Source organism: Peromyscus maniculatus, chromosome 17, assembly GCF_049852395.1.
Source record: "Peromyscus maniculatus bairdii isolate BWxNUB_F1_BW_parent chromosome 17, HU_Pman_BW_mat_3.1, whole genome shotgun sequence".
NCBI classification, from domain to species: domain Eukaryota; kingdom Metazoa; phylum Chordata; class Mammalia; order Rodentia; family Cricetidae; genus Peromyscus; species Peromyscus maniculatus.
In genome coordinates this window covers 27,355,423-27,364,396 of record NC_134868.1, presented here as the reverse complement: position 1 = coordinate 27,364,396, position 8,974 = coordinate 27,355,423, and positions in this window count along the sequence as shown.

The window sequence follows — 8,974 nt, the reverse complement described above, 5'->3', positions numbered from 1 at the left end:
TGTGTGTGGGTGTGTACCATGCGCATGCCTGGTATCCACAGAAGCCAGAGGAAGGTGTCAAATCCCCTGAAACTGGACTGGCAAACAGTTGAGAGAGCTACCATGAGCATGCTGGGAATTGAACCTGGATCCTGTACAAAAGCAGCCAGTGCTCTTACCCACTGACCCATATTTCCAGCCACAGGGCTGCTGCTGGTTTATCTTGTGTGTAGTACTTGAGGGGGAGACTGACAATGTAAACCAGCCTAGTTCTGATCTTCATCAGATGGCTTCTCTACTGTCGCAGAGGAACTAGTGGCTTGGGAGGGATAAACCTCCATTTCAAACCTTGGTTTGTCTTTGTTGAGTAACCTGAATTCCTCACCTGAAGGGCACGTTTAAAAGTCACATTATCCTCAGCATAGAGAACACTTACTTTTTAGGGTGTTGTCACGTCACTGGGTGACGCCCAAACGTCAATTTCCCTGTGTTTTTTTCCAGAGCCTTCCTTCCTCCTTCCCTCTACCCTGCACCCCGCCTGTCTTAGTTGGCTTTCTAGGGCTGTGATAAAGACCAGGATCAAAGGCGGTTTGGGAAGGAAAGGGTTTATTTCATCTTCCAGCTTAAATCCTTCACTGAGGGAAGGTAGGGCAGGATCTCAAGCAGGGCAGGAGGTGATGCAGGGCAGGAACCCATGCAGGGGCCATGGAGGAGTGACACTTACGCTTACCAGCTTGCTCTCCGTGGCTTGCTCAGCTTGCTTTCTTATACACTCCAGGACCCTGCCCAGGGTGGTCCGGCTGAGAGTGGGTAGCGCCCTCCTACATCAGTCATTAATTAAGAAAATGCCTCCACAGACTAGCTTACAGGCCAATCTGATGGAAGCATTTTCTTTCTTTCTTTCTTTCTTTCTTTCTTTCTTTCTTTCTTTCTTTCTTTCTTTCTTTCTTTCTTTCTTTCTTTCTTTCTTTCTTTCTGTCTTTCTCTCTCTCTCTCTCTCTCTCTCTCTCTCTCTCTCTCTCTCTCTCTTTGGTTTTTCGAGACAGGGTTTCTCTGTGTAGCTTTGAGCCTTTCCTTGATCTCACTCTGTAGACCGGGCTGGCCTCGAACTCACAGAGATCCACCTGGCTCTGCCTCCCCAGTGCTGGAATTAAAGGTATGCACCACTGCTGCTGCCGCCACTGCTGCCGCCGCCCAGTGGAAGCATTTTCTCAATTGCAGTTTCCTTTTTTTAGATGACTGGCTTGTGATAAAATGACAAACTAACCAGGATACATTCTCTGTCTCTGTCTTTCTCTGTATCTGCCTCTCTCTGTATCTCTCTGTGTATCTGTGTGTCTGTCTCTCTCTCTGTCTCTGTCTCTCTCTGTCTCTATCTGTTTCTGTCTGTCTCTCTTTCTGTATCTGCCTCTCTCTCTCTCTGTCTCTCTCTGTGTCTCTGCCTGCCCCCCCTCTTCCCCCCCCCCCCCCCCCCCCCGTTGAGACAGGCTCTTGCTATGTAGCTGCTCAGACTGACCTGGAACTCGTGATTGACTGCCCTGCTCCAGCCTCCCCTGGTGCTGAGATTACAGGTGTATACCACCACAACCAGCTCTTAGGTGTTACTTTTATTTTCTTTTATGTTTGTTTATATGGGTTTATGTGTCCTACATACATGCGGGAACCCAAGGAGGCCAGAAGAGGGTGACAGACGCCCTGGGACTGAGGTGACAGGCAGTTGTGAGCCACTACTTGGGTGCTGGGAACTGAACCCGTGTCCTCCAGAAGAACAGTAAGTGCCCTTAACTTCTGAGCCATGTGCCAGCCTCAGCTGTCACTTTCCTAATGCAGAATCTTATCTTCTGCTTGGGAATATTCCCCCTCCTGCCATTTGGGGCAGAATGGAATAAAGTTTTTGGACGTTAAGCCACCAAATGGGTACTCTTTCACATAACTTGATTGTATTATGATTCCTGACGCTGAGTCCAGTTTCCTCGAAGGCACCAAATCTAGTTCCCTCTTTAACGTCTCTTCAGTGGGGGAGGGGAAGAGTCATCACCTGGCTCGTAGGGTCTCTCAGGCCTTAGCCCAGGTTTCTACCACCCGTTTTTCAGCCCCTCTTGCCTGCCCAGGAGTGGATTTCTGCTGGAATTCACTTTTTTTGAGTCTCATATACCTCCTCTGGTGCTGGGGTTCCAGCTCTGCCTCTCAGTTACCAATTACCATTCATTCATCAACTTTCATCATCAAAACTGCATTGATATATCCCATGATGTGATTTCCTTTGTTCTTGTGGACCAACACCATGTATTCTTTTAATTACTGTCCAAGGGTCATGATTCATGGTTTTTAATCTTTCACGTTTAAGCAACCCCCAAGAGAGCTTGACAGAGGACAGCTTTATTGGTAACTAATTTATTGACTAAAAGTAGTACGCCATTTTATTCTCCATTTCTCAAACTAAACCCATCATTCAGTTAAGGAATCTTGGGAAAGAGTTATAGGGTGTTGGCCGTGTGCTTTGGCTTTAGTTGGAATTCTTTTGGGCACACGAAATGCAATGATAGAACCTGGTGATCATTCTGTCCCAGCATTTTACACGTGAACATTGATATTAATACATAACTAGTCAGTAAGCTCAGGCAGTGTATTCCACTAATACATAACTAGTCAGTAAGCTCAGGCTGTGTGTTCCACTAATACATAACTAGTTAGTAAACTCAGGCTGTGTGTTCCACTAATACATAACTAGTCAGTAATCTCGGGCTGTGTGTTCAGCAGTGAGGACATGGAACAGTCTGGAGAATATCTGTTGAGGCAAATTGAGACACTTTGAAATATTATATATGGAAAATATTATAATTGTTTCTCGTAACGCATTTACAGAAATGCTATTGAGGCATTCACCAAGGTGGCTGAGGAAATCAGCAGGAATGTGACCGATGTGTCCTGACAAACTGGTGACAGGATTTTAGGATAAGTGTTAGAGTGGGTTGTCTAATTCTAATTTGCTGTCCTAGATAGGATTAGTGGTCCAGTATCCTGGTATGATTCCTATGCTGCCCACAACTGAAGGCATTTCATGTAATTGATGATAAAATTGTGTTTTATCTCTAAACCACATCACTTCCCACAAATTATGCGATATTTTCATACGTTGAATCTAAATCAAGAATCTAAACTAATTCTTATACTGTGGGTATAGCTTAGTGGTTGAACCCTCATCTAGCATACACAGAGCCCAGAGTTCTATCTCTAGGACCGTACACACACACACACACACACACACACACACACACACACACACACACACACACACACACACACAAAACCTCCCTGATTCTGACCGGTGTTTATAAAAGCGCGTAGTCTTTAAAATGCACAGGGAATTAGCTCAAATACTACTATCTGGTTTTTCTTTTGATTTTTCTCTTATTTTAGACATGGTGTGCATTGTACTCTGATGCACACACTGTTACCAAAATCCAGACCTGGACCATTTCCCTCAGCCTCTGCTGCAAACCCCAGACACAGGCAACTTCTGGCTAAGTTCTGTTTCATAGTTTTGCCCATCTCAGAATTTGCCTGTATGATTTTAGCAATAAAAATATATGGGGGCTGGAGAGATGGCTCAGAGGTTAAGAGCACTGGCTGTTCTTCCAGAGGTCCTGAGTTCAATTCCCAGCAACCACATGGTGGCCCACAACCATCTGTAATGAGATCTGACACGCAGTATACATAATAAATAAATAAATCTTTAAAGAAAAAGAATATATGGGCAGTGGTGGTGCACACCTTTAATTCCAGCACTCAGGAGGCAGAGTCAGGCAGATCTCTGTGAGTTCAAGGCCAGCCTGGGCTACAGAGTTAGTTCCATGCACAAAGCTACACAGAGAAACCCTGTCTCAAAAAACCAATAAAAAAAATGTGATGTGTGAATTAATATGAGAAATCTCACACAGCTGGAGCACTGTCACCTACAGGGAGAGAATCACAGCTTGTGGGGGGGGGCAGATCACAATGTCTTTTCTCCACTTTTTACTATGTAACACTCATTATGGCTGATCAGAGGGATTTGGAATTTCAAAATCTTGGGGACTGTAGCGATGGTTATGTGAAGGACTCAGGTTCTTAGAATGTCAGTGTGAACAGCGTTCCTCTGGCCTGCTGCCCATGAGTTTCACAGACACACGTCCTAATTTCTAAGCCCCTCCAGGTTGCTTAGTTTGAGGTTAGGATTACTGAAAAGAATGGTCACATACTGAGTATTGAATAGAGCGGTTTAAAAGGCCTCAGGCAAAGGGACTCTGGGGCCATCTTATTCCACACGGTTACTCTGAACGTTAGGATGAGCTTGGACTGTGTCTCTCAGCCAGGGCAGATATCTAGCAGTACCTGTTTCAAGGAGGTCTGTTGAAAATATTAGCATGGGGCAACTTCTATGCCAGGTCCATTTGACTTCATCGGTACCACACATTTTAGTCTTAACACAGTACTTCAAAAACTTTAAAATTCTAAAATTACTAGTAGCTCAGAATCCTGAACATTCACTCGTCTCGATATCCTAATTCTCTGCACCCGACTACATCCTGAAGTGTGTTGGTGTTTTCACTTGGGGCTTGGAGGAGGGAGCAGAGGCTCCCCGTGTAGCCCAGGCTAGCCTTTGGGCTCCTGATACTCAGCCTCCGATACTGGCATATTCCTAGAAATTTTCCTTTTCAGGAACTAGGATGACAAAGTATTCACTCTGTGTGCTAGTCACTTTTGCATCGCGGCCTCCAAAATCTCTGAGAGCAACTTAAGAGAGGAGGAGGTATTTATTTTATCCTCTAGTTTTAGAAGGGTCAGTCCACTGTGGCAGGGAAACACGGCAGATTGGAATCAGGGAGAGAAAGTTCCAGAAAAGGGCCAGGGGACACGTTGCTCCCAGGTAGCTGCTCACAGCGACTTACCTACTCTAGCTAATTTCTACCTCCTGAAAGTTCTATCACCTTCCGAATTAGTGCTGCCGGCTGGGGACCACTCATGTGCAGTGCCAGCCTGTGGGGGGACATCTGCTATTCCAAGCCCAGCCAGGGGTGTGCAGACACTTGCTGTTGTGTCTTCCCGGGGTCAAAGTCACACCCGCTCTCAGCAGCTGGAACTGGAAAGAGTCTTTTTATTTCTGCGGGTAGGGAGGAATCCGGGGAGGTTTCTGCAGAATTAATTTTATGTGACTCCAAATTCTCTCTTTCTCTCTCTCTCTCTCTCTCTCTCTCTCTCTCTCTCTCTCTCTCTCTCTTTCTTTCTTTTCTTCTTTCCTTTCTTTCTTCCTTCCTTCCTTTTTCCTTCTTCCTTCTTTCCTTCCTTCCTTCCTTCCTTCCTTCCTTCCTTCCTTCCTTCCTTCCTTCCTTCTTTCCTTCCTTCTCCCTCCCTCCCTCCCTCCCTCCCTCCCTCCCTCCCTCCCTCCCTCCCTCCCTTCCTCTCTTTCTTTCCTTTTTTTTTTTGAGACAGGGTTTTTCCGTGTTGCTCTGACTGTCTTGGAACTCGCTCTGTAGACCAGGCTGGCCTCAAACTCATAGAGATCCTCCTGCCTCTGGCTCCCTAGTGCTGGGATTAAAGGTGTGCACCACCACCACCTGGCTCAAACACTTTTCTTAATCATCAATTTTTTTTTCTGAGCCTACATTTGTCATACATCTGTGTGTGAAACAAGATCTCCCTGTGACAATGGCAAATATTTTATCTGCTCTTTTGTCACCGCCCAAAATTAGCACAGGTATGAGAATTTGTCTCCCCAAAAGCCTGTTTCACACTCATCTCCACACAGCCGTAACATAGCAGCAAACTGTGTTCATTAGACAAGACATCAGAAAGCCTGACCCATGCCACTCAGATCTCAAAATCTGGTGAGTTTAATTGTGAGTGTATAGAGCAGACTGTTAAGTTTCAAACCCAGGACAAATGGCTGAGGTGCTTATTTAACATATCAAAGAGGACCTGGCCTCCAGGTTCTCCCAGGTATACCCTGCCTTCTACCCTGAACTCTCCAACCCAGGGGCTGGGCTGCCCTCCCCCAGAGGCTCTTCCCTATATAATCCAGACAGTTTGGTTACCACCCCTTTTGTACCTTTGGCCTCCTGGCTGCTGCACCTGGTTCCCCTCTCTTCCCTCTCCCTGCCCTTTCTCCTCTCCTCACATGGCCCAGCTCAGTCTGGTCATGTCCACTCCAGATTCTCCCAGATGTGTCTGCCTCTGGCTACATTCTCCCTTTTATCTATAATAAACTTTCTCTTCCACCATACCTAGGAGCAATCATGTCCTTTCCTTCTCTCTCTCTCTCTCTCTCTCTCTCTCTCTCTCTCTCTCTCTCTCTCTCCCTTCCTTCCTTCCCTCCCTCCCTCCCTCCCTCCCTCCCTTCTTCCTTCCTTCCTTCCTTCCTTCCTTCCTTCCTTCCTTCCTTCCTTCCTTCCTTCCTTCCTTCCTTTCTTTCTTTCTTTCTTTCTTTCTTTCTTTCTTTCTTTCTTTCTTTCTTTCTTTCCCATTCACAAACCAAAAAGGACACTAGGCCATGATCAGTCTTATAAAGGATCTGGAATTGTACTTGTAGAAAATTCCAGAAAACTGGCAATAGTTGAGAATGTTCTGAATGGGTTAATGTTTAAGGATCCCAAACATAAAGACTGAAGAATTATTACGTCATAAATTAGTTACTTGTTGTGCTGCTGTGACCAAGTACCTGGCATGAAGAAATTTCAGGAAAGAAGGGTTTATTATGCCTTATAATTTGGGGGCATCATTCCATCAGGGCATGGGGGCAGAAGCAGGAGGCCAAGTGATCACATCTCTAGTCAGGCAGCAGAGGGGGATAAATGCTTATGCTTGGCTCATATTCTCTCTCTCTCTCTCTCTCTCTCTCTCTCTCTCTCTCTCTCTCTCTCTCTCTCTCGTCCAGGGCCCTAGCCCATGGAATGGAGCTACCTCTATTTAAGGTGAATGAGCCTTTCTAGATAATCCCTCTAAGGCATCCCCAAACTAACCCGATCTAGATAGCCCCTACAGCCAGGGGCTTGCCTATGAGGTGAATATAGATCCTGTCAAGTTGACAGTCAACACTAATCCTCATAGGAGGTATGAGCTAAACCCGTTAAGAAGTTCCTCAACTTTTATGATGACCTTGGTGATGGATAACTCAGTAGTTACCAAACAGTTTAGGTGATATAGCCCATTCCCATTTACAAAGTTTTCACTCCTCAGAGTCACCCCTCTTCTATTATTACAGAAATAATAGCTGTGGACACACAGTGACTGCAATTAGCTGGGGAAGCAACCCTGGAGGTTTATTCGAAGAAACTCAGAGACTGTTCTTGGGTCATTTGAGTACGTTCACAGACCACTTTCTGTCGTAATGCTACTAGAATGAGAATCCAAAATTTAAAATTGAGCGAAAGCTCACAAAAAAAATCTACCTTATCCATTTAACAAAATATTAAGGAACATAACAGACAAAACGAAAACTATAGAATCCAAAGAACAATATACAAGCTTTAAAAAATGATGAATATTTTGAATGAAAGAATTAATATGTGATTTCTTGATCCAGTTCCCAAACAAGCTTGTTGGTTTTTAGGAAGGTTGAAGAACTTTATTACCAAGTTCTATTTCCTACCTCTTTGCAGAGATACATTAATCACAGACTTTTATTTTAAAAGGGAGAGGTATTTATTTGAACTCACAATTACAGTCCACCACTGTAGGAAAATCAAGACACAGGAAGCAGCTAGATACATCCAATCAAAAGCACGGAAGGAAGGAATGTATTATGATTATACATAGCATGATCTCTCCACTCTTGCACAGTTCAGGACCCAAACCCAGGGAGTGATGGACCTTCACTCACATGGGGATGGAGCTTCCCATATCAGTTAACATAAGCAAGACAAATCCTGTGGCCCCCAACCCTCACCCCTGCCAGATACATCCACAGGCCAACTTCATCTAGACGATCCCTCATTGAGACTCTCTTCCTGGGTAATTTGAGACTCTATCTTGAAAAAACAGAAAAGCTGTGCTGATTGAAGTGGTCATCATGAAAACAAAAAGAAACAGAAAGGATGCTCATCAATGTTGGCGAGGATGCAGAGAGAGTGCAATCCTGGAGCACTGTTGGTGGGATGTAAGAGGAGAGGTAGATATACCACTGAGCAGTTTCTCAAAAACTGAATGTAGAAGCTCCATATGCCCAGCAATTCTACTTCCAGGCACATGGTCAAAGGAACTGAAGGCAGACTTTAATAGATCCATTCAGACCGATGTCCAAAGTTGCATTCTTCACAACACCAACATCTGGAAACAACCCCCGTGTCCATGAGCAGATGAGCTGGTAAATGAAATGCAGTGTATCCACTCAATGGAGTATTACTTATGCTTCAAAAGGTGAGAGATTCTGATACATGCTGCCACATGGATGAGCCTTGGGTTCTTTATGCTATGTGAAATGAAACAGACACAAAGTGACAATTGTTTGATTCCATTCACTGGAAGCTATAAGAAGAGGCAAGGCAGCCGGGAAGTGATGGTGCACACCTTTAATCCCAGCACTTGGGAGAGAGGCAGAGGCAAGTGGATCTAAGTGAGTTCCAGGACAGCCAGGGCTGTTACACAGAGAAACTCTGTCTTCAAACACCAAAAAGAAGAAGAAGAAGGAGGAGGAGGAGGAGGAGGAGGAGGAGGAGGAGGAGGAGGAGGAGGAGGAGGAGAAGAAGAAGAAGAAGAAGAAGAAGAAGAAGAAGAAGAAGAAGAAGAAGAAGAAGAAGAAGAAGAAGAAGAAGAAGAGGCAAGCCATAGAGACACAAAATCAAATAGAGATTAATTACAGGACTTGGGGAGAAGGCAAAGGGTAGTTCCTGTTTAATGGTATAAAATATCTGTTGGAGATTATACAAAAATTCTGAAAAGGGATAGTAGTAACATTGAATTATGATATTGTAAATATACATAATATCACCAAAATTACAAATGCAAAATGCTTTACAAT